Here is a 25,907-nt window from a genome sequence, read left to right on the forward strand (position 1 = left end):
TAAGCCAGATTTGAACGAAAACGGAAATCTTTACGTCGATTTTATTATAGCTGAGTAGGTTTTGCGAAAGTTCGCGCCGACTCTCCATTCCCATTCGGTGATATATTGTCCGTTGAAATGGGTTTAATAAAGCTTTGGTTCCACACTTTTGCACCGCTGATGGTGAGCTCCACCTTAAATTGCTTTGTGGAATCTGGCGATATAGACCCAGCTACTCACAGAGATCCTTTCACGTATTCATTTGACCCAGAATCGGTTCGGATATCTCTTTGCTCTCGAGCTTTTGGCATTCGGCTCTGTCCTATCCTGTCTTTGCTGTCTATCGAAAAAGCGTTGGGAGGTCTTTCGCGGTCCGACTTGGTAGAGTCAATAGGTTAGTCGCGGTTGAAAAGTACGAAATTTCGATTCGAAGAGTAAGCTTCGTCTTCGGATCAATCATTATCGTTTAACAAAGAATCATTTAGCTTTTAATTAATTAGTTGTTTTGGTACAACACATGTCAACAGTAAGTACACAGTGCGTGACGGTATCCGAATTTTGTTCAACATAAATTGACAACTATAAATTCAATGACGTATTCCTGACAATTTCAGAAAATTGATAGGAAACCATTATTGTCGATCCGATTACTTGCGACTGAGGACCAATGCGAAGTTTTGGTCCAATAAGAGGCTCCGTCTTTCAATGAATCATTAGCGCCAGAGGAAAATTCTTTTGAATGTTACATTTATGTACATATGAATATTTTTTTCGTTCGTGAAAATTATATTTACATATTCCATAGATTATATCAATCGTGTAATCCTAGTTAAAAAAGAAAAAATGGGCATATTTCCTGTATGGCTGGCTTCACCTTCGTATCGATCGACGCTTTCCATTAGTTCGGAGCTTGACTATTTCATTTATTCGATACGTTCTGTTCATTGAGCACGCCATCCTATTGCTAGTATACAAGCATATGCTTCCGACGAGAAAGCTTGGCACTTCAGATAAGTTTACTATCTGTTGTACTATCGGTTGAAAGTAATACATTGCTTCAAAAGAATACGTTAGCAACATGCAAGCAATCGTCTATGGCACGGGCGTTGTAGTTAATCTTGGCAAGCACAGACATTCAAACTTCAGGAAATGATAACGTTTAGTTCTGATACCATATAGTGTTATAGGGAAAAGTCAATGTCTTTATCTTCTTGTCTTATGCCAAAATGCTTCGCAGTAGCTGAAATCGATATCCAATGACTAATGTTGTTTCCATGGTCGGATATATCTCATTAGCGTTGTCTTTTCTTCATCCCTCAACAATATCTATCCTTACAGGGTATACCGTCTTAGATGCAAGTCTTAACGGTTACAGACCAGGCTTTCGTGGTGTATAACTGTGGAGTAGTCGAAGAAGCTCAAAAGGCAGGCTTGGCAAGAAAAGAACTGAAGGTGCATAAGCGGTTTAGGCTGGCCTTGTATTTTAGTAATCTCACAGTTTTCCTGTTCGTTTTCGACTAACGCAAGTAAACGGTAAGTATACATGCTAGAGTACTTATCCTCTTTCGTTTATGTCCTTAAGTTAAGGTTTACTCTGCGACAGCCCCGTGCAGCTTTAGTATAATAGTTTGTTTCGTGTTGTTTATTAGACGTTAATAAGCGTTTTTTTCCCCTGCCGGTAAATTTGACCGTTTTAACACGGTGAAATTAGGCATACAAATATCTTTGGGCTACCATGCGCGCCGAAAATATTTCTGTTGATGTATCCGCAAAGGACCACTTGCAATTACTAAGCATCTCCATGTCCGTTGACTTGCTTTCCGGAGCCACCAAAGAACCGACATTTGCCGGTCGAGTGGAGCGCGGCAGTGTCGACCGCCGTCAATCAAATGGCTCAAAACTCAGAGCAGCAGCGAGCGAATCTATCAACAGATTCGTTGTTTAAGGGTCCTTCCCCTATCAACGACGCTGATTCTTTGTCAGTGGTTAAAGCACTAGCTGCCCGGAAAGATGAAAATCAAACGTATAAGTGCCCAGACTTTTTTTGACATACCATTGCATTACTTCATATTTGCATTTTGACTCCTTTTTTTCTTTCGTTAGTTGTTTGACCCTCATTCATTGACAATGAGGCCCAAACATCGTACGGATACCAGTTCGGGAGCACCCTTACTCGAGGCACGTATAATCGCTACTCTATAATTACATAGGACAAAGGGAGCCAAAAACATACGGTACGCTTAACATAGATTACCTACACTGGGCCAAGCATAATACATACATTACAGAAAAAAAAAACAGCTATAAAAAAAATTTGCTTATACTCGTATTCCAGTCTCCATACCTCTCAAGTGAGCTAGCTATATGTTATCCGTATACAGGGGCGAGTACAAAGCTGTTCTTAGGACAGTGAGACTTGTGACCGACCTATGATAATCTGTCTTTCATGCGTCAAAAAAATTCAATCATTTACGTGCATCACGGTGTGCATTTGTAACGTGACAGACGAAGACTGATAAGGTAAATAAGCTCTCTGTTCCCGCATAGAACATAACGCTAAAGACCACTAGCTCCGACAATTCAAGAAAAATCTGTTCACAATACTATTATTCGTACCTTTATTACAATGACCATTATTCCTGTCAACAGTAGAGACAGACATGTTTAAACTGATATTCCCTGGGTACGTAATGATGTGATGTTTTACCTCGTAGGTGTTACATGTAGGCGCTTTAGCTCGACACTTGACAAACATTTGAGGAACTGATATTTTCGTTGCCAGCGTTTACTTATAAACATAATTTTCTTTTACATTCGCTAGATTGTTGGCGCAAAACACACAAAAATAGTCTGTCTGATCACTGACAACGTTAAGTGCGTATATTTAATTCACTCTGGCATTATTTGGCGATGTCTTTCAATTCAGTAAAGATGATTTCCGTTGAACATGATGGTACCCTTTGCTGTGACTAGCACTAATTGCATCTTTTACGTTTGCAGGTTTTACCAAAGCTCCCAACGGAGCATCTAGCCTCGACTCATAACATTGTATTACCGCTCTTTTTTGTTTCAACCAACCAGTCGAACCTTTTTTTCTAACACTTCCTGGTAAACAGCCTTGCACCATAGAATATAATAGAGGTAGAAGTTTTTCCTGTGATTGACCTAACGCTACTAAGTTTAGTAAGTTGTGGCAATCCATTCGGCCGATGTAGATTCCGATGAGTACACAATATTTGATGTTTTTTTGTGCGTGCGTACTTGAAAGTTTTTGTACACCAGTTGTAAAACTATATTGAACTGCACCGAATCGTTGTCCTAATGAGCGATCTCTCGAGCTGCCATCGTGGTCAGGCCCCCGCAAAAACTGGTGAACTTTCCGATGGGCCTGAGACGCTCCTTGCTCTGTATATATAGGTTGAATACCTGATACTGTGTTTTACGCCTGTTAGGGCCTCGGGAAAATTTCGGCACCTCAGTTTTGTTGCATTGAATAAATACTACCTACTGAGCAAGTTGCAGTTCATTGTAACCACAGAAGAATTAACCGTTATAGTTACTGACGTTTTCGGAAATTAGTGTGACTAGAGCAACTTGTTAGCTTTCTCTGGCATTACCGTAACTTGTTGTTGGTAATTACACTCTGCCTAGATATGCTTCGTATATTTTCTCGTAACGACCTCGAGTTATGTATTATTCAGATTTGACCTTGTCGCCGAATAACAATAATTTTCTTTGCGCAGGGAGCGGAACACCAGCATCCTCCTCTAGCTTCTCTTCCTCGGACTGTCACTCTCGGATTGTCACTCGTCAAGATAAATTCTGATCCTCCTTTGTTATAGATCCAGCTCTAACCCTTTATGTTTGTTAGTAAGTTCGTGAAATTGCGTTTTACGGATTTCAACAACGAGGAATCGGTGTCGTCAATGTGCACTTCTTCTTATCGTTCAAAGGCTGTCCCTTTTTGAACTACTGGGTATCTCCGAGAAACTCGACGCACCAATCTTCGAATCCTAGAGAAACTGTCCAGGTCTCAACTTTTCATTTGTAGCCCGCAGGTTTACTGCAGAGGCTTAAAATTCCACTTGGGGAAAATGATTTCCAACTTTCCGGAAGAGGCTGAATTTATCCGCGAGGTATTTGATGACGCCTATATATATATATATATATATGGATGGTATCGTCTATGAAACAAATCATAGCAATAAGGCGTAATAACGGCTTGGTCTAATAAATGAAAGAAAGGAAAATTGTCCACTAATTTGTCAAAGTCAAAAGAGCACAGTTAACAGGTCCGGATGCTTCTTATGATGATACTTGCTTTGGGCCATTAGGTGTTAAATGGGACCAGATATCTGACTCAATAGGAATCCTTGTGGACAAAGCGTTGATAGAACTTTCCAGGGGTATCTCTTTCAATAGGTTAGTACTAAGATGTCCTATATAGATCTTCGACCCAACGAGTATGTTATCATCTGTTACGATAAAAGCAGACGCTTTCCTGTCACAGTCACGGCAACACGGTATCAATTGGGATATTGCCTTGTATTGCGACAACCTAAGCTATTTCAGAGGTCTATTACTCATCTTCATCCCACGAAATGAATATGAACATTTCGTTCGTACATTGTGCGTTCGCATGCCCTAGTACCCTTTTGCGACGCAAGGTTTGTCGCGTATAGTACAGTCATACATTCACGTAAACTGTTGGAAGACAGGGCATCCTCAGTTTTATCTTTAGCTACGCATATGCGCGTGTGTCCGCTTAAGAACAAGGTCACTATCGGCCCTCTGGAACCCTCAACCGCCATCACTGCCATACGCACGGTACACAAAATAAACACCGAACTCCGGTCGGATGTTCACTAAACGGCACAATGCTGTGATAACAGTTCGACAGTTCTTGCTTGGATCGCGCTTCGACATTTCATTACGGAAAACTTCCGTAATGAACAGAATAACCGAAGGTCAATCTATTACTTTTTTTTTTCGTTATTATTATTAGTATCAGCTTAATTTGATTGACGATATCTATAACGTCAAGCGAGAATCAGGCAGATCCGCTCAGCTGGAGAACATTTATTGAACAACGTGTAGCTAAAAGCGTTTGGCTATGGGGCTAGTTGTGCCAGGTAAACCTGTGTCGACGCGTGTCATAGACGTGGACGCGACTGCACGAGACATCTACATGTATTGCCATACGCGAAACAGATTAGTCAACGCGCACAGATTGATCATCGTGGATTGAGCCTATGAATTTATGTTGCGTTTTGTTGACCATAGTCGCAGAATACCAACATATAATTCGACCCGCAATACGTTAACGGGTTTCAACTCATCAACGATGTCCGTCAGTTTCACTCTCATGTCACGCCGAATTAGAGACCTATTACAAAAATATCTCCTTTTTTGGATGAAACAGGTATTATTCATAGCCGTTCACACTTAAAGGGTGCGAAACATTTGTATGTTGATGAGCGCTATCCTATTTCATCACAGACAAACAAGTACGTTTGCAGGTAAACTGACTTCATTCAAGGCAAAACTTGCACGGTGACACATCGACTTCATCAAAAAGTAATACCTGCTGAAAGACCTGGCGGATTTTAAAATATGTCCTAAGTTCCAAGGCCAACTCCCCCTTGCACAGTCCCCACCATTCGGCGCTTCAAATCAAAGAGATACTGACGTCTGCATGTTCGGGTGTCGATTTGCCTGGGCAAGTGCTGTGTAAGGAGAACGACAGGTCAGGAGTGAAGGATTATATTGTTGGGTTCGTGCGCACAGTTGCACGGGCACCGGATTTAATCACGTTTGAATTTCAACTGACATTATAGAAATTTTTTAATAGATCCTCATAAGTAACTAAGTTTATCTCCTACAAAACGCGAATGTTTACACGTACTATTAAGGAGGAGTGGTTTTCCTGCACGTTAAAAGCACGAAGTTCAAATTGAGGAATTGGTCAAATCTGCAATAATACGGGGGTTTGTTCAGGCAAAAAATCCCACGGACAGCTTGATTTTGCAAACAGCTCATTCAGTCAATAAGAAACCTCCTAGAACGATCGTTAGGAAAAGTAGTTTTCGTCCTAGCAAATCAGAAGCTTTTCGTTCAGACATCGAACTCGTAGTCGATCTCGACTGTTGGAACCGTTTAAACGAAACCGGGGTTCTGCCCGGCAGGTATTCCGTTCGGCCATGAATCGAAAATGTCCTTATTGGAAGCTAGCAGAACAGGACTCGACTAGTTCGGGGATTATATTTATTAAAAGAGGGCGCTATCAACAACAGTCGTGAATAATTCTTCGACGCTCTATAAAGGCAAATATTTGTATGACGGAGATCTCGACCGCTCAAACTGTGCTCGTGTCGGGCCATTGTGTTGTGTAATTTTTTGCACAAAACACGGAAAACGAATTGGTTACTCGTCAGATTCGCCCGTTAAATAATGTGAGAATGCGCTCGGAATCGAACGAACGATTGACTCTGTAGACAGCCGTTATCGACAAACAGAGCATCCGCGCAGATTGCCTTTGTTGCTATAATATCTGACAGGTCCTTCGAGACAATCGTACTGCCGCTTGCCTATCATTTACATTGACGTATACGTTCGTTCGATACGTACGATGCAGTGTAGGCCTCTCTGCACTATTGTAGTAATGCAATGCTATTGTGTTTAACCGTCTGTGCGTCTCCGAACGTTTGTCACAATGGATGGAGCGTGACGAATGAAAGCCATTCGCTCTCACCACCGACAGATAAACCGAAGCTTTATCTTTAGTAAGATCTCGAGATCGAATGAATATGCGTGTATAGTGACAATTTAAGAATCATCTTAACAACATAACGAGTACACTTGTTCTATAATGTATCAAGTCAAGATGTGGAATCCGCACGGGTGAGACCAGATGTCCACTAGCGGCCAACAACACAGGAAACATGCGGCAGAGTCATTCTCATTCAAAAACAGCGTCAAGCTTTTTCTTCGCGTCCCACCCATCCAAAGGACGAGGAGAAGAATTGTCTACTGTTACCCGTTAGAGAAACGCACAGGAAATAGCTGTGCTTAGGATTTTCACGGTTTCAACAACGCTTGACACAATAGCACTTTGCGCTTTTATTTCATACTGTTATTACGGGCGTAATCGTCTAATCTTTAGTGAAAAACCTGGAATACGGGAGATTGTTCTTATCCATATAATCTTGAGTCAAGATGCTAAATTAAGCGACCTTCTCAATATAACTAAGTGTGAAATTCAAAAGTTGGGCAGGACCTAGATGCAGCTTGAACGCGTCTTAGATTTGTAGACCTAGCTAGATACACCTTTGATGAACGTGCGCTTTCCACGCTGCCTACCAGTATGAGGTCGTTTTCAGTGTCAGTAGGCAGCAACTAGCATCCATACAATTATTACCCCTTACGAACTAACTGGCAGCGGTGAAGTCAGGCAGCTGTTGCAAGCGTTTACTGCTCTATTGGGTTATCATACATTTCACTGAAGCCGTTAAGTTAGCAGCATAAACTTACTTACTAAGCCGCTTATAGATGTAGATTAACTTTTTGTGCCTATCCACTATCGCCATTACCGACCAACGAGAGCTCATGTATTTCTCGATTTTGCTATCATCTTAACGTAGTTGATCCGTGAAACGTATAGTTGGACAGCGGTGAGAACTAGAAAATCGATAAACGTATTCTGTATTTAGTTTTCGTCACCGTTCAAATCAAGCATCGAAATGACATTCCCTATAGGCCGACGAGTTGCCATGGGGCTTTCCCCAATCTCTTGCATGGTTGCACAAGGCTCGTGTCGTTCAAGGCTAGCTATTATGCTGTCTTATGTTGCCTCTGTGTGTCACAATCTCATAACGTACGATAGCACTATTACTTCCGCGTGTCCTCAGACGCTAGCCGACTTTCTCTCCTATATGTATATAAGGTGTGGATTCGGCGAACGCGACATCAGTCAATTTTCACCAAAAATAAAACGCGTGAATTGAATGAGGCTGGTACGAGCACCAGTGGGCTGTTTGTGCAGAGTGATCCATTACGTAGCCAATTTTTAGAAAATCTCATAACTTTTCAGTAAGCTCGAACCTTTATGCGCTCGAAAATCGATAGAAACATTGCTATCAACACGTCAGTCGAGCGATGCCATGAAGACTAGCATATACGTTCTAGCGACTAGAGAGCTGCCTTAAAAAAAACCTATATCAAATACATAATTTTACGTGTCTACGCTCGACAGCCCATGCGAGCTCTACCGAAGTCATGAATCCAGTAGATCTAGTGCGTTAGAGCGCAAACGTAATCTGTCATAGGGGATGATGACGAGCGAACCTACTACAAATACAGTGCTGTCAAATATCGGTAGTATAATTCACTAAATAAATAACAGCGCAATAATGACTGCCTGTTTCAATAAGTCGCGTAGCGAGTGGCGTGCTAAAGTAATATAGCCATGATAGCAGACAGCGTTTTTTTCCTTTTACGAAAACAAGGATATCTGATTTATACCATCATGCGGCGACGGCCAGCCGGCCATCCTTCTCATACAATGCTCCTCGTTTATGGAAAATCAGGACGAAACATCTAAATAAGCAGAAGACGATTGCGTAGCCTGTTCGGGTCAGAAATTGCGCAGGATCTGCCACGACATATGTATCGGCTTTCGAAGTCTGTTGTTTCCCTCAAGCAGGGTATCGAAGTCGCCAACAACTCGCCTTCAGATCTTAGAACTTTTCTCAGTGCAGCCGTCCGTATTATTTTTCTCCTCCGCTCCAAACATTGCACCGCTGAAGAAAATTTGCAGAACATATAATCCGATGCAAAAGTAGCATAGCCTCGAGCAGAGAGGATGTATATATATGTGAAATAGGAAAAACCTCGTTTCTTCCAACGTAACGGGCAGACTTCAAACCGCTCACGTATGTTTCATACATTTAGGCCTACGGCCCGTAGAACTACTTTTTCAGATCTCGCCTCTGCTAGCCATGCTATTTGGTAATGACACCGAGTCGTATTGCGTGATTAGAAGACAAGTGCCAGAAAATTGGTAACTCCATAGTAGATTGTATCGTTTATGCGACGACCTAGCTAAACGCGGATGACATAAGCATACATGTGTAAATGAAAGTCTTCGAAGCTGTACACGTTTACCACAGTTATTTCTATCTGGATAGACGCTTCTTTACGAATCTGCTAACGATGAGCGTTGTTTTTGTTCTGCGTGAGAAATGTCTGCCTTGAGGTAATGGCACAAACACACTTGGCGTTATCGCCAGCCACCCGTATATACACACATATGTAGCTGTTCTTTTGTATCAACATTTCCTACTCACTGTGGTCATTTCTTTCTATTAGTGCTAATGTGCAAAACATATGCTAGTAGCTTTAGGCCACCGAAAGTGGCATTCGTGCCTCCAGAAAGGCGTAGACGAAACAAAACGAAGTGCTTTGTCGGCGTCCTTTAAACAAGTGAGCAAGATATTGCCCCGGCTTCTGCCGCTACATCCAAGGTAGTAAATCACACAATCAGAAACAACACAACGGCCCCAAAGATATAATAAGTTCTAACATTTGTGCACGACTGTTTTGTAATAACTTGTTTTGGACGCAAACAGGAAGGGATGAATCCAATTCTATAGAACGGGTGTGCTGAATCTGTTCTGGGAACTGATACCGACCACATCCCAAAAAGCCACGCTACCTTTGAACGTACATTGTCACGAGGAACTAATTAGTGTTTCAAGTTTTACATCCACTGTTTGCCGTTAAGCGTTGGCCGGCCTCTGGCGGGAGACGAAATGTGTCTATCTACGCCTAGTTTTAAACCTAGACCACGTAACGTGTTCCTATAGTCCATTGGCGAACACGTTTCCATTACGGGACGCGTACCTAGTACTAACGCTGGGTCAACATCATCAAATCAATCCTTAAATCAACTGTGCAACGATAAGAATCGACATAAAAATCCAGGTTATGATGTGAAAACATCGATTTTGTCTTTCGTAATATTTTAATTTCCAAACTTTTAGGGGAACTTATTAAACTAATTTTAAACTGCATTTTGCTCCATTACATTGATCTGGAACTTAAGTGAAATTGCTTAAACGAACGCAAAGGATCTATTACAGTAAGTGTCTGTGAACTCGTGAATAAGGCCGTAACAAGATATCCCCATTAGATTTGAGAAGGACATAAGGACAGTATGAACTAAACGAGCCGACGGCTGGCCAAGTAGCGAGATCGTCTATTGAGTCCAGCGTTCTGGTAGATTTATTTTATTGAGTTGAACAGTTGAGTGGACCACGTCTAGACCTTGTACAGCGGCACCAATTAGATGCAATGAACAGAACGCGAAAATTACTTCAAATCCTATAAATTTAATGCCAAAAGCTTACTAGCTTAAGCAACTAGATTTAATATGCATGTATAAATTTTCGTTTGATGTCTTTACAAGTGACGCATGAACACATAAAGTATAGCGTAACAACAATGCGTCATCATGTCTGAGTATGAGGTACCTATACACGTCACCCTTTACGACGTTCTGTAAACCATTGTCTAACTACTATCAATAGTACATCGCGTTATTTTGGTAATGATGTCTCTGCGTTGTCCTTTGGAGATGTGGTGGGCCCGTAGCAACTATTAGTGGACGGGCTTGGAAAGATTGGCTGGATCCGCGAAATACTTGTTTCACGTTTACTGTACTTTAATACACCAGAGAAACAACTCAATCCTATGGACTGTGGCGAGAATATTGGAGTTAGCCTATGTTCTGCGTTCGAACGAGCAGTATGGTGAAACTTTGAGTCCTGCGAAGAACGCTGACTTAAATTCACAGGTAGGCCTGCCGTGCGCTTAAGCGCCTGAGATACAACACGCAAATCTAACCTGCATCTAGATTGATAAATGCTTTCTCATCAATGCTCTGTAACCGAGAAATATCAATCAAGGTATTCGATCTGCAGCGGTTGTAGCTAAACGGACCGTATTCTAAATTTCAAATAACAATCACCCTGTTCGTCTACCTGTCATTACGTGCGCTTTATAGATGCCCCGCTCCTAGGCTCCTAGGATCGAATATAATGACGAGCTGGACTTGTTGTTGACACTATTTCGTTTGCAAGAAGGGTTTGTCTCTCGTTAGGTAAAAAGCGAGCTGCTTACATGCTTTTCCATACTCTGAAATAATTAGTTAGCTCCTAAATGGAGCCTGGAGGATGATGAATACGCTTCCCATGCCGATATACAGCTTATTAGCTAACGATCAGAGTCACAGACGTATAGTTCATAATGACATCGGATCTGGAAGGATTTTGCAGTTTATTACCGACCGAACAAACGATAGGGTATCGTCGTGTAGATGACATAATGTATGCACATATGTTGATATCCTGAATGGAAATATATGTTTCATTATTAAAATAGCGAAAAAAATTAAGATATAATTGTACGTTCGGCATGGCCTCGATGCAATCATTCGACACACGAGACGAGACGTCTGATTCTAGGTGGCCGTATCTAGATATTAGAATTGACCGATTGGATTGGATACTATGACACCTTTGTTTAGACAAATGGAGGTCTGTGATACGTGAAAGAGGAATATGTAGTTTGCAAAAAGTGACCTATTTATCCGTCAACGGGAAAAAGGTTCTAACGGCTAACACATGAGATATACTTTTGTTTTTCCTAAATGGCCTACTCTTGAGATACCGTCATAACGATGTACCGCACAGAATATAAAGGAAAGTTACTATCACTATGAAGAGCTCCACCTAGGTTAAACCATTTCGAATACAAAGGCATTTTTTTTTTCATCGAATACATCATTCGATTGCAAGGCCTCGATTAAATGTTTTGCCTCAATTAGTGTGACGTATTAGCTTGCCAACGGCTGAATAACACATGAAGCCCACACGCTGCCGTTTACAAGCGCAAGTTGGGCTGTTCAGATCAATTTTAAAGTGTTGTACTTACGAGCGTTTCGAATCTGTATCGGTACATTTTAGATATAGATAAATTCTTTGCTGTAGCTTCTGGACAGCTTAAACCGGGCCATTGAAATTTTCAAATTCAATGCCTTACTTCTGACTCTGAACGACTACCGGACATCAGAAACTACTTCTTTAAGAGTGGAAGTCGTTGCAGTGACCTCACGAGCTATATCTCTCTGATTCGAAGTCACATGGAAGAAGTTATCGTTCGATATTTATTTTACCGTGAGGAAAGAAACTATCTTAGTTAGCAGACTACAACTTTTAATCGATATAGCGTCAATTTTTTTTTCTTCACTATTTCCGTCGTGAAGATCGATCAGAGGTTATGCGCTATTTGTTTCCAGCCATTGCGCAGTGCAGCTATATAATACTTCGATTCTTGGCTCTAGAGGCACGTACAAATCGGAACGTTAACCTCGATTCGTGCACTATCAAAATTTCGATAAAATCCTAAATATAGTCGTCGTATTTATATAACATGACAAAGTTATTCTCAAATTAAGCTAAACACATTTCTGCGAAATATACAAATCCAACAATTGAGTGAGCAGGTTCCATAGGTCTCGCATAAGAGCCATTTTTTAACGAAACTCTCCTCAAGACGACCTATTTTGAGTATAGGTCAGATGAGTTAGGGTCTCCTTCAATATATGGATGTCACTTACTTGCTATTTGAGCATTAAGACGTACATGCGCTAAGAAGTATGATTTCGCTGTATGTTACAATAATATATACCTGGAACCTCGATCCATGTTAAATGAACTAAAAGATGATTCTTGCCAATGAAATCGTACGACTCAGAATAGAAAGTAATGACAAAGAAACAGAATTTAATAAAGGGACACACTTGGATGGCATTTAGAAGAGCTTTTTGTTGATATTTTCTGCTGAAGTCTTTTTGTTACAACACCTCGATCTTGCCGTAGGCAACCTGATAGTCAATGGAAGTCGCGCTAGCTATTTCAACCGTATCATTGACTCTAAATTACATGACAGATGACACACCATAGTTTCACGCATCAATGGTTCTAGCAAAAGGATTAAGCCTCACGTGGAATTTTTACTCTCGTAGAGGGCTATTTTCCCAAATAGGAGACGGCGGAATTCCGTAAGTGATTCATTCTATGCATAATGTTCGTGCAGATTAACGCACGCGCGCGTACCTGAATGTGCCATCCATCTGTTTAAAGCGGTCCGTTGCTAATGACACCATCTATACCTGCTATAATTATTAATCTCTAAATTTGTTCAGTCTGCCTGCGTATGTGTGTTTCATTACGGCAAATGCACCGGTCCACTTGTCTGTCTTTTCCTTCCACACTTCAGATAGAGGTGCACCGGGACGCGCAGACATAGGTGCGTGTATGTGAAGCGCGGAAGGCTGACATTCAGCGCAACACGCTTTTTTTACGTGACGATCGACGAAGCGTTGGCAACAGCAGCACAGCGCAGGAATAACGATGGCGATGTAAGCGAACCTAACACGATGAAAGGTCTCTACGCACTGAAAAGGATCCCGATGGGGACTTGGCGGCCGAATCGACCGACGGATCGGGAATGTGCTACCTGAAACGGGACAGGGCAATACGCATAGCCGTAAGGTCCCCGAGTAGCCTTAACTCACTCACCGGCAATCGCTTTCCCAGTCACTATTCCCATTACATCCTTTTGATCGCCTCAGCAAGATCAAGACAGCCTGCTTTTCCTTTATGCCTTCCCTAAAGGTATTCAGCCAATTAATCATCGAGGCACTTACCTTGCTGCCTCTATTCCGGCCTGCTCCTTTCTATACACGACAGCTCCACGCTGCCGCTGGCTGTTTTTTGGCTCGAGGCGATGCGAAACTTCGCCTGCAGCTTCGTTTCTCTTTTGTTTGTAGTTGTCCGAACCATCCTATCATATAGGGCGTCGCTTTATCTGTCCCTGTTGCCGCCTCAACAACTTGTTAAAACTAACGATGGGTCTCGAGGTCGTTTCGGTAACCCCGACTTACTCCTCAGAATACTTTACATTTCGCCCTATTTGATGATTGGCCGTGACTAGCATCACCACTACGCTTCGTTCACTCGTTGCCCACGTCGACGTACAGCAGGCTGCTTGATTTTGCAGCAGTCGTAGCAGGTAGATAACCAGACGAACCACACCCAGTCCTACTAAAACGGTAGTTACTGATACGACTCTGTTTTTCTTGTCGCTACTGGTGATTCCGCTGCCGCAGCAAGTTGCTGTCATCTCCGGCCTAGTCAACATCGCTATCCCGCCATCCTCAGTCGCACATCTATTCTGCAACCTCACCCTCGCCTAGTGAACGAGCCAGGCAGCAAAGTCTGCCACTGACATTTCGTACTTCTGTTTCGGAAAAAGAGTTCAAAGATGTATCTTCTTTTGCCGTTCACAGCCAGACTTCTTCGTCAGGCCAGACCTGCTATGTACTACTTAAAGGCATACTTGAGAATTACTGAGACGGCAAAAACTTTTTCAACACATTGTTGTCATCAACAGCACCAATATCACGGATCATCTCGCAGCTGCTAGATACTTCTGTGGGACGAAGTACGGGTCTAGGAGCAAAAGTACAGGAGACAGGGAGTGGGGTCTGACAAAAGTCGATTAAGGCTATTTGTCCAGTTCTGTTGCCTGTGGACTTTTTAATTTTATTAAATCTAAACAAAGGGCTAATGCTCTGCTTCATTCATGTTCGTTCCAATAGCTATATTTTATATACGACAACCGATAGTGATTGATCTACGAGATCGACAAGCGTTTCATTTCTGTGCTGTCCTGTCCTGAGACTGCGTATATGAGCTGTCGTGCTGAGGTCTTGCTGGAATGCGCAACGGGACACGCTTAACACGAAAAAATGGGAAGCAAATTTTAAAAAAACAATCTGTACTTCCTCTCATGCTGGTTGAATTGGCCTGTCAGAAAAACATACATTGGGCTATAGTTCATCTTGCTGCGCCAAATTGCTTCACGTAACCAAAAAAAAAAAAAAAAAAAAAAAAAGGCATTCTATTTAATTTATTCTTCATTTGTTTGGCTTGATTAAGCATTATCTGTCTGGACGATCTATAGCTATTTGCTACGTATTCTACAGTGAATAGCAATTCTATTGATGTGTCGTTAAGCCTATTCTAATTGTGGGAATAGCTGCGTCATGGCCCTACGCCTAATCGTACAACTGGGCACCTTGCGTGGGACGATACCTTGTGATATACATGATAATTATAGCACGCTTTTTGTGCTGTTGCGTGGCCAGCGCCCATCGCCGTTTCTTCGCCCTACTCGGCCTTTGTGCCCATCTGGCAGACGCGTGGCTTTAACGCGCTCAGATTGCCGCGACCAGAGTGTTCTACACACGGCGTCCTGGTGGTGCATCACGGCTAGGAGTTTTTGCATGAGACTTAATAAACCTATAGAAATTTGCATAAACACGGTTCGAGCATTTGTATGACTTATGTAAACATACATACTATATGTAGTGTCAGACACATTATGAAGCTAAGAGCCTAATTGCATTAACTATTTTGTACTTTACAATATTCTTTATATATTTAAATAATATATATATATTTTTTTTATATATTTCCTACACAATATTCGTAAGTAGCAATAACAAATCAGCCTATCTAGTTGAAAGCCAAGAAGACCGTGTCAACTAAGAAAGTTATTATAGCAGCCCAAACTTATTAATACCCGTTTAGAATCGCGGCGAGCCAGAGCGGGCTGGAATACCAGACGTTATTCAAAGGTGACATTTATATGAAAATATTCAAGAATCTACATTTTTGACTGGTGTTATTGAGTGCTTTTTCAAGATGAGGTTCCGATATAGCCTTTCTGGTGTATTATGTCTCTTACGTTCAAAATACATATTTACTTTATAAAAAAAACCGGAAAAAAATGCGTATCGCTTCACTCTAGCCAGTCTGACCGATGTCAAGCACCTTACCAGCTAATTCATAGTACTTTTATTTACAAATGCTACATAATTAATGGACAAATCGTAAAATATTATACTTATACTGACCGTTTGTCACGATTGGATAATTAAAACACTGGATAATAACTATTTTCTTCAGTAAACAATTCGTTTGACATGACAAGCAGGTATTGAAATAATATTTCGCGTGCACCTAAACGCTTCTCTAACTTGCACGTAGAAACGAAAGCGAAAGGACTGTTCGTCCTCCAGGGATGACTGAGTAGAAAACTAGATGAAAATACCATTGCTTCTTACGCAGCCGGCTTCTTCTTTTCATAGTCCTTGTAAATGGTTCCAACTGCAAGTCAAAAGGACACACAAGCTTAGGTAACCTCCAATTGACATGACGAATCCTCACCAAAATATAATTTCCGTACTGATTATTCAATTCGAATGGCAACACATACAATTGAACGGAAGAATAATGCCTTAATATCGTTGTCACGAGTACGCTGAACCATGTCCTATCAATGGACAATCTATAATCGGCTTTGGAAAATTCTGTGAGGTTATTTCACAGCGGTAGATCCAAATTTCTTCACTGAACATTGACTACTTGCGCCTTGAAATGTTCTCGCAGTGCAGTGCGACAGATATCAAAGGTAAGAACGAATTCGTGTATTGTCGACTATACTAGCGTTTTTTTGAATTTGTTTTTTTTTTCATTTTTCATCATTTTTTTCAAGATCTGTGTTTGATTAACGGGTCATATAGGAGATAGACATTTCTTTCCTGTATCATGAAGATCATCGGGCCGGATTTACGCAGCTATCAACTGCCCGCGTTTTGTACTACTGTTTCTAATGAAGCGGTACAAAATTACATGGGCGACTAGGATCTCCCTTTGAGCCACTAGTCATTTTTGGATTAACAACTCTGTGCTCTATGCAGGGCAAAAGCTTGCTTGATATGTACGCATATAGAATACGCTGTCTTAGACGGTATGCGCGAAACATGCCCGACCTAACTCGCTCCCTCCGTGTCACGCCTGGGCATAATTTCTTAATATATATACTAAAAAAACAGTAGTGCTCATATCGATTCTCGTCATATGTCTATTTCGGGAAGACCAAATTTCGAACGGGTATGATCGAGTTATAGCGTTGCACCCCTTGAAGATGACCACTGCTTTTGGTCGTGGTGATCATTGCATATATGGCGCTGGTAGTAGTAGTGGCAGCAGCAGCACCTTTTCTAACGCCGCCTGTCTCGACTTTTGACTATTCGGCCGTCGTTGCGGGAATCGCCTGTCCGCCTACCAGCTGGGTCCATGTTCTGCATGTACACTTAACAACCATTACAGTATCGAGAGTCTGCAAGAACGTCAGGTCGCTCGTAGTCGGGGTAGTGAATTTCTAATGAGATGTTAATTAGTGACTCAGGTCTCTCACTGTGTCTCACGTTTTCCGCCATCCTGTCGTTTGCCTGTCTATCGCTTTAGTGGGCCCTGCAAAACATCGACAGGGAACAGCTGCTGCTCCTTGGCTTGGGTGCGTCTTGCAGGCTCAGGGTGGGCCGCTGCGTGTTATGACCTCATGACGCGGCTAAGTTGACGCAGGGAGAACAAGTAGGACTTAATGAGGTGAGAAAGTCAAACTAGCTGACCAGTACCAGCGAGCCAAAACTTACAATGGATATGTTGTTTCTGCTGACTTGTTCGACAATTACTACAGCTGGCAGCGACAACACATGTACTGATCCGATAACTGCAGTTGGGCGCAAGGGGTTGTTCGACTAGACACTTGTGGGCTAGACGGTTTCGTAATGAGCCAAGAACGGCTCCTGGCTTTTGCCTGCCATTTGCGATAATCTAAAAATACATGTGTATTATTATTTAATCGGCTATTGTCGCCCTAAGCCTACCAAACGATCGACAAATAGGTCACTAATGGTCGTTCCATTTTGTCGCCAAACGGCACCAGCTATATCTAGAGTTCCAAGCAACTAGACGATAATGCTGATGCGGGACGACGGACGAGATAACGAACAAGCATCGTCAAACGATCCCCACTGAGGATTCACTCAGTTGCTAAAAACTGCTCAATAATTGATACACGATATATCACAATAGTATAAGCAAATAGAGAATCAATCTTATTTTATCAAGGTAAATGTCATTGAATTTGCGCTAGGTGCTACGGCAGATCCTATAAGAAGCATCATTCCGTTACTATGAACAGAAAATATATTGAGGACGTTCAAGATCTGGATAAACAGACCATGATCGCATCAATAACGTAGTATACTTCGTCAAATTTGAACACAGGCTATTAGGCGGCTTCAACAGCTATTTCCCGGACTGCAGGCTACGTAAGTAACACCAATCGAAATACCGCGTGTGAGACACTATTCAAATTGGGCCCCTTATAATGCTAGCCCTACACTGATAGAAGCGCATATAATTAATTCTATATCCTGATGATAATCAACAAGAAATTTGCCAGGCATATCCCGCCACTAGTGGGCGACATATGGGCCAATCTGGGCAAATTTCTGCGATGGACCTGGCTGAACGATGACTTCCGCGAGGTGAAGCTCATAAATCAACGCTTAGGTTTAAATCTAATATTGTCAAATATGTCAGTGTAGCTGTTTCGCTTGGTTTATAATAATAAGAAAGTAAGCTTTTTTTCTCTTTACTATTCACATATTTTCAATAGAACAAGCTGCATGGAAAGAACACGATTTCTTGAGGGTGCTACAGGGACTGTGTTGCCAACTTGATACAAGCACCGATTTACATAGAGAAACAAAAAATATCATGAAACTAGCTACGCTCAATAAACATTTAAGGCAAATAATAAGCAATTAGGCTTTAACTTCCGCCTGTTGTCGTTCGACAACGAGCGATGTTTAAAGTCGCTTGACTTCAAATGAGACAGCATTGAGGCAAGTTACGACTACGGCGTGGACTTTACAACTATGTTATTGGCTATTCTATTAGTTGTCACGAAGATATACAGAAAAGAAGTATAGCCTTGAACTTTGGACAACTTTGCTCATTTCCCTGTCAAAGATGTCATAAATTAGAAACTTAATAGTAATTCTCCATCCAGCAAAGGGCAATAGTGTAAGGCAACGGGAATTTACTCAATGTTCTTTACTTTGTATGTATCGCGATGAAATATTTAACAGTTTTCGAAAATCTTGCGTGGAATCACGGTTAGTGTTGTGACGTAACGAAATTTTTCCAGGTACGTAAGCTGACGTCTTCTGTTTTCAGTCTCAATTCGCTACTTTCGGTCTACAATGGAACGCCTACAATATTTCGACCAAGCCACTGGAGTGCTTGGCAATTACTGGAAGCTGGGCACCAAGCTAGATTGCATCGTATATACACAGGTCTCATTCGATCTACAACTGATCTAGGTAGTGGGGGCCGCATAATGGAAATTCTACATTTATTCCAATAAGGCCCGCATCTATATGGCAATGACTCGAATATTTCTCCGCCTGAACTAGCTTGGTTTTAGTTGTTTTTAACTCACGAGCTTAAACAATGTTAAGATGCTTAAAATACAAGCTTCATAAAAGTGAAAACGAACTATTTCGTCGAACTGCTCTAAATCATCTTGGTTTTTTCGTAAACGAAATTTCAGTCATACGTTTATCGAAACGATGCAGGTGGAACATCAGATGGGCAACGCGGTTGATAGAAATGTGCATTTGGTTTTTTTCTAAGCTGCACATTCGATCACAGAACGTGATTGAAACTTTGTACAGAGGCTCTGTTCATCCTTTGAAAGTCAGCGACGTACGATCTTTGTCGAAAGCGTTGCTCTAACTAGCGGTGGCACAATCGTTTATAAAAACACATCAGCGAGTTGAAGTTCCATCGATTAAAAGACCACTATATAAGGTCAAATTGTTTTTAATTCAATATGACCTTTTGAATATGAACGGATTTCGAAGCAAACCTAACTGGACCACCAAAAAAATCTAGATTTGAAAGCAGGAAGGATAACTATTCATTCACGCCCGATGTCGCTAACTTCAAATGATCTCACTATGATTACAATAGATTATGAGCAATATTTCTCGACGACAAACGATTTAGTCTTGTATTAGTCTTGTCTATAGTAGATGGAGCCAAAAACTAGCGTAGTAGATCTACCATACTTAAACACAATATTCATATATGTACACGTACAAAGAAATTTACTTTGATAAATCTAAGACGAATTTGTTCCTATTTTTCTAAGAAGTTTTTTGAGGCGAATGGTTCAATTTGCCGAAGAATGATCGAAAAATGTTAATTTGTCTTCCTTCATTTATTAAATGCACCTTGTTCTCCGTTTCTAGCGAAAATAGCGGATTGTGGTTAGTTGATAAATTGTAAAGGGATTCGATTGTTACAGGATGAAGTGTACATTCAAGAGCAGAAAACGTAGCGTTTTTTTGTGCTTGAATATGCAGAGTCAGGGTTTCGACTGTGTATGTTAGACTTTGGTCTTCTTTAACTGCACATGGATGCGCATGAATTAGGCAAACAATCTGTTCTCTCAGTATTATGGGTTAAAGTCGTACAATGACGACGATTTCGAGGTATGGAAGGCAATCCGCTCGATCTGTTAACGATCTGTCCGTGTGTACGTTGAACGCTGTACACGAAAAGCACTACGGTACACATTTTTATCTTTTTTCTTCTCCTTTGTGCGTTTTTTTTAAAGCTAAGGCACACGAAGAGCTAGTTACGTTTATTCCTGGTGAAGGATTGAAGCGGCTATTATCGTTTTATGGTAGTGTCAGAAATAGCTTGTGGGTTTTCCGCCCCTCTTGGTTTCCATCTAAATGTTTTTAGGAAGAAACACCATTTCTCTGCTTCTGAAAATGGCCTTTTTTCATCTATTTTTCCTTTCCGCTGTGTCGGAACGAGGGCTGGACATGCTCATTCATGCACCCCGTTGGTTCAGGCAGCGCAAAACTACGAGAACGTTGCTGCGTACAACACATAAGACAAGAAAGAAAGAAATTGTAAGACCCTGAGCTACCATGAGGGCAAGCGAGCGGTATCACTCACTAATCGCACACCAACTGCAAACAAAAGCAAAGTGTGGCAGCAGCAGCTTATGACTCCTTTTCGGGCCACTCGTACCACTGCCGTGGCTTTCAGCCCAACTGAACAAAGGAGACAGAATTCGCATTCACGCTTTCTGCCGCAGAATCTGCTTGTGTTGCAGCTTCTTATTTCTTCACGCCTACTCTGCGTTTAGGCACTAGTAGCTTTCTCCAATTTTCCGCCCCCGCTTCGCTGAACCCTTGGTACGCCCGCCTTCCGACTGAAATAGCTCGGGTTTTTCGTTCGTGTCGTCGTATGTGGAACCAACAATTCGAGCTAGAAGGCCAGTCAGCTATTCTCTTTTTACAAGTTCATTGCCGCTGGTGGCAGCATTCTGCTGCCTTCCTTTCCCAGATATGCAAAACCTGTATCAAAATTTCCAAAAGGACGAAAGGCCGCCAGGCTGGATAAGGAGCAGCAGTAGGTCTTTTCGGGATATTTTGAGGTCTGCGGGCTCTTCTGCTGCGCAGACAGAAGCCCGCAGAAACGACGGGCCATCAAAACAAAGGAACTAAACTGATAGCAACAAGAACGGTTGTTCGGCCATTTTGTAGCAATAGCGCTAGTAGTCGCTCAGCGTCCAAACTATTCTGATGCCTTTTGCAAAAACCAGCGTTGTAAGCTAAGAAAAGAACTTCTACTTGGCAGTAGAAACGTGTTGGCAATATGGCTACAAATTTCCACACATCTGAGGTCTCCACAACAACAAAAAATGCGGACCGCGGCAGTGATTTGCTAAACCACGACAAGGACGACGAGGGCAGCTACAACAAAAAAACACCAAGAGCAACAGGACTGGGGAGGCAGAAGGCCCTTAGGTTATTAAAGTTAGTAGGTGCGGGAAAGCTTTTGAGAAGCAGGATACACTGCATTCGTTTCCACCAAGGGCTGGTTAGAGCTGTCCTTTGTGCCGTGCTTCGGAACAGCGACTTGGACGAACAGACAGACGTAGTCTTTGAGTGCTAGCAACATGGCGAAACTAATTGAACTGATATGAGAGAACAACAGTTGTTAATAGGTAGCCAGAATACGTTAAATGAAAACTGACGAAGTCTTTTTTAGGATTTTTTCTTTTAAACTGCTTTGTCAGGTACGGCATAGTTCCGCGAAAGGGCGAATTAGTTTACTCCTAAGGAAGTATTTGGGTCTAAAATCAGTTTTTTGTGGATGCTTTCTCAGAAAGAGCCATATACTTCACTAAAATGGCCAATAGCAAACTGCAAATAATCTCGAAAGTGTCACCTGAACCTCATTCATTATCAATCTTCGCCGTTGTTTTGTAATAATCAGCTGATACAAAGGTAACAAAATATCGCCATTTATACCTTTCTCTACCTTTATGAACCTTTACGATTGAAGTGTGTGTCCTATATAGGGGCCTGATTCAATAAAACCGTACGTACACCAATACGGCTTCGAATTGATGTTTACTATTAAATGTAATTATGAGAAGATTGTAATATTGCAAAAAAAAAAAACAGAGATAAAAGGCTAGCCGAACAAATACAGTGCTCCATTCTTATGTTTTTATTTTTTGTCCTTCATAGTTTATCATCTGTAAGAACTTAAAATAACGCAAACATGAAAACACGTCCGAACAAATTATCATGTTATAGCTCACGTAGCTGGCTTTCAACAAAACTTAATCTTCTCGTAGCTATTGCAGTGGAAAAATATATTACCTTTTGAAAATCATTTATTCTCTTAAAAAAAAAACAACAACCAATCAATTAATAATGTTTATATCTCCTCTGCAATTGCGACAGTAGCGTGTTTCCTGCTAATTTAAGAACGCGTGGTGGCCCAGGTTCACATCCAAACGCTACGAACCGACAAATCAAAGCAACGCCGAACAGCATAAAGCACGAAACCCAGTTCAGATTGAAAAAAAATATTCAGTATTAACATTTACTGCGTCTAAATTTCAATTTTATACGAAGGAAATCGATTTTTTTTTCATGCGTGTTCTTTATTTCGATCATATATAGGATAGGTGTCACGATCATGTTACAATAGCTTGTACGTCCTTATGTGGGAAGAGGCGGTCCGTCGTTACAACATCCCTTATCGTTTGTAACTTGAATCGCGTGCAACGGAAGTGAACTAGGTGGCTGGTCAATCAAACAGCCAGCCACCAGTGCTTTCATCGTAGCAGCTAGCCTATGCTGAGGAAATCGCTCTGTACGCGCCACAGCGGTACAAGCTTCTTCCAAGGAGATGCGCTTGCTTCGCTAGACGATTTTCATACCGTTGCCTATTGGTAGGCCCGGGAATGGAGCTTAGATAGGTGCGGGTATGACCAAGCATCGGTCACAAACGCCGTCTGCTAAGTGGCTCGAGAAAATCACAATCACATTAGATTATGGCGACGCCAGATTAGAAGCAGGAGTCCAAAACCCGGAGGGTCGATCAGAAGATTCTCGTCAATCAGAGTTAAATAGAGGGATGAAAAAAGGGCCGAAGAATTTTTTATCGCCATCGCAGTGCAGTTGACATTGATTACGGATAGCCACAGTAAAATGCTAGAAGCTGCGCCTTAATTGTATTTCGTATTGGCAGGACCTTGAAAGCACGAATCGTATGCGCAAAATTAAAAAAATCTAACTTTTCTCCTATCTCTAACAGTAGATCCGATTATGCAATCTATTCGTACGATAAACGGGCAAGAAGCTGAAGAAAAGGCAACTGTAAAGGATGGCCTATTAAAAGAGCACAATCATTTGAAGTAACTGGTTCTGTAACCCATGACGGGGAGTGTGTTCGACATACTTGAATCAGAAGGTGCTTTACTACGAGTTTTTTGATTTTTTGATTATGCATATATATACATATATATGTGTGTGTGTGTGAGAGAACACCGATGATTTTCGTTTTTGGTGAAAGAAATATCTGAACAGCGGTAAAGATTGGTCCTAGGTGCAGAGCTTAATGAGGCGCCAACGACTATCGGCTATTTTGTTTGTCTATCTTTTCTTGGAGGTTATAGTCCACAGGATACTTGGGGAAGGCGATGACTTCAAGAAACAACCCCAGAGACGTCGCTCAGCGTTTTCAACTCATAGCCTATTTACATTTCCCGCCTTGAATATATAGCAATTCGATCTTTCGGGCTTCGTTTAAATCGCGTACTACACAGTTCAATATATTGCCATTGTATATATAGCAACAAGTTGTAATCGAGGAAAAAAAAAGTTAACGGCGTGCAAGAAATCTAGTATCTAGAACTGTCTGTACCAAATCTAATAGCAATGAAAGTACTCAGCTATAGAGATGCAGTAACACACATGCGATCCCTCAAGTAGTACAATATGGAGTTGTTAGTTAGCGCTGTAAGTCGCTCGAACGCAAACCAATACCACTTTCAATATACACCACTGCAACGTTATTCGTTTATTTACGGCATAAACAGAGCCATATAAATGGCGTCACCCAATGGACTAGATGCGATAAAGAGAAAACATATTGTCTGCTTAATAAATAAGTGTGTTACTATGACTTCACAACGTCAAGCGCTCATTACTGCTTTCAAACATTAGTTGAACAACGGATTCGCTGCAGCATAAAGGCCGTACTCTGCTGCCAAGGCCAGTAAAACAAACAATTTCGCTGCATTACGGGCGTTCATCAAATTCAGTGGCCGAAATTCAGTGGCGTTACACTGGCGGAAACTGAAAATTGCTCTCCATCAGAAAGAAAAAAAATATCGACGCTTGTGGTGTTGTTCTCTTTACCGATGTAAGTTTTACGAAAGCGAACGCCTCAGATGACGAGCAAGATTCTACCGAAGCCGCTAATTCATGTCCTGTTCTAAATTCTTTCATTTTATGCTGATATCTGCGGTTAAAAAATTGCAGACCTCTTCTATCATAGCTTTTGGAGAAATATATTTAATGGTCACGGTCCTCGATTTTCTGTCATCTTATTTATGGTGACACTTTGGTCAAGCGTCAACGTGTAATGCTTTTTCATTTAAATCAACCAAGCATGAAATCTGCGTCGACTTCCACTGGCTAAGCTCGCTTTTAATAAAGCAGCCTTTATTTAGATAGGAACTTTATAAATAAGCGTTCCGAAAGGCTAAAGTGCATCCATCGGAGATCTATGTTGCCACTGCTGCCGTTCAGTGATTGAAGTACTGCTATAAATAGGGCTCACTAATTGAACTGAACAAGAAAATACGCTACGGACGTTTTTGACAGCGCAAGCTTGCCAGATGACATTGCAAGTAGATGCTCATTTTTCATTGCCTCCCGGCCGGCTAAAATCAATAGTAACTACGGCGCCTTACCATCAAGCTTGCACGATGTTGGCTCCGTAACGGCCGCTAATACGTGGGTATGATGACCAAGCCGATGGAGTCTGCTCTCAAAGAAGCCCCTTTAGTAGACGAAGAGATCGGGCCATTTGTTACATCAGTTTAGAGCACTCCCAGCATGGTGGTACATACCCGCTAAGCGAGATGAGTCAAAACCATTTTCCGAGACACAGTTAACACTTCGCTGGCCAGTGGCGTACTTATTTTAACATCCATTAGATGACACTAATATGAGTATGTACGGCGTACGAGGTTCGACCTACTAGAAATGATCGATATATTGTGAGAAGGGCAGACAAGGAAGCTGTGTTTGCCAGTGAAATGCCGTATATACGTATTGCCAAAAGCGGGTGCATAGGCGTCCACGGCTATCCACTCGATTTATTTCCACGTCAAACACAACGACGAGCTCCTGCTCGAGGAATTAAGACCAAAAGGTACACCGAGCGTACTCGAGGACACACTGTTTGCAATTGGGATTGCACATACTTGATAACAACGAAGATATATAATAAGCTCCCATGATTCTAACTAAGTCTACTGTTTTGCGACGACTG

The 25,907-nt window shown here is 41.6% G+C and overlaps 1 protein-coding gene and 1 long non-coding RNA gene across 16 annotated transcripts in view; one reads left to right on the forward strand and one right to left on the reverse strand.

Moving 5' to 3' along the window:
• LOC111243631 (protein qui-1-like) overlaps positions 1-25,907 on the reverse strand; it is a 233,249-nt gene that overhangs the window by 151,796 nt on the left and 55,546 nt on the right. For 10 of the 15 annotated variants that reach the window (XM_086977569.1, XM_086977526.1, XM_086977553.1 and 7 more), the window contains one exon: positions 16,022-16,274. The exons of 2 other annotated variants lie outside the window; for them this stretch is intronic. The gene's annotated coding sequence lies outside the window, so the exon portion shown is untranslated. Of the gene's footprint in view, positions 1-15,197; positions 15,405-16,021; positions 16,275-25,907 lie in introns of all 15 variants that reach the window. 3 more of the 15 variants (XM_086977562.1, XM_086977546.1, XM_086977538.1) reach the window with 2 other exon arrangements.
• Positions 1-25,907, forward strand: part of LOC147758532 (uncharacterized) — a 29,860-nt gene that overhangs the window by 2,421 nt on the left and 1,532 nt on the right. The window contains exon 2 of the long non-coding RNA XR_015319382.1: positions 1,318-1,512. This is a non-coding gene — a long non-coding RNA (uncharacterized LOC147758532). The remainder of the gene's footprint in view (positions 1-1,317; positions 1,513-25,907) is intronic.

Source organism: Varroa destructor, unplaced genomic scaffold (genome assembly GCF_002443255.2).
Source record: "Varroa destructor unplaced genomic scaffold, Vdes_3.0 BEIS01000001.1, whole genome shotgun sequence".
Classification (NCBI taxonomy): domain Eukaryota; kingdom Metazoa; phylum Arthropoda; class Arachnida; order Mesostigmata; family Varroidae; genus Varroa; species Varroa destructor.